This window comes from Octopus bimaculoides, chromosome 4, assembly GCF_001194135.2.
Source record: "Octopus bimaculoides isolate UCB-OBI-ISO-001 chromosome 4, ASM119413v2, whole genome shotgun sequence".
NCBI lineage: Eukaryota > Metazoa > Mollusca > Cephalopoda > Octopoda > Octopodidae > Octopus > Octopus bimaculoides.
This window is the reverse complement of record NC_068984.1, coordinates 50,588,409-50,589,362: the sequence shown is the minus strand read 5'-3', so window position 1 is coordinate 50,589,362 and position 954 is coordinate 50,588,409. Positions and strand designations below refer to the sequence as shown.

At 36.2% G+C, this 954-nt stretch overlaps 1 long non-coding RNA gene across 2 annotated transcripts in view; it reads left to right on the top strand.

Annotated features, from left to right (window-relative positions):
- The window catches only part of LOC106870201 (uncharacterized), a 26,924-nt gene that overhangs the window by 4,342 nt on the left and 21,628 nt on the right, over positions 1-954 (top strand). The gene's annotated exons all lie outside the window — the stretch shown is intronic.

The window sequence follows — 954 nt, the reverse complement described above, 5'->3', positions numbered from 1 at the left end:
GTGTGTGTGTGTGTGTGTGTGTGTGTGTGTGTGTGTGTGTGTGCGTGTGTATGTATGTACGTTTGTATGTTATATCTATATATATATCCATTCTCGTTTCTCTGTTTTTTTTTTGTTCGAAAAAAGTTCGTTTTCTGTCTTCATCTTTATGTTTTCGGTTCTCATTGTGTTTAACGTTTTATGTGATTCCTGTACCCATATATGCATGTATGTATACATATAAATGTAGGTATGTATATATATGTATGGATATATGCACATATTTATATATTATTTATGTTATTATATGATCGAACGCCACGCACCCGTTTCCAAGTAAGTTTTATCTTAATAATTACTACTGCGCACTCTACTACTATTACTATCACTTCCCTGTCTATCTTCTCCCTCTCTTGTTCTTCATCCTTTCTGTTTTTCTCTCCCAACCCTTTCCTATTCTTCTCTTCCTTCCACCGTTCTCCCTCTCTTACAGTCCTCCTCCTTGACCCTCTCGTCACTGACACGTGACGAAAGGGATTCTTTCTTTCTATTTCCTGCCTTTCTTTAGAGAAGACGTGATTTTTTTGTCTCTCTTTCACATCTAATTAGCGTTCAAAATAATAATTTTTCTATCGTATTGGCCTAACAGCACTTACCGTTTGTTTTCACTGTTCTGTCTTGTTTTTACTGTCTTGTTCTCACTGTCCTGTTCTTGTTTACACTATCACCCTCCGCAAAAAATTCCAAATTCTATTTAATTTGCTTTGCGGGAAGGACTGTTCCAACGAAGTCGCGTATTGTCCTTGCCTTCGAAACGCGGAGTAGATGGAACTGGGACAACTGAAGAAGGGAAATATTCTTTATGTTGCATGTTTCGTTTCTCTGTTTGTCTTTTTTCGTTGTTCGAAAAAATGTTTGTTTTCTGTCTTCGTCTTTCTGTTTTTGTTTCTCATTGTGTATACATATATATTATAT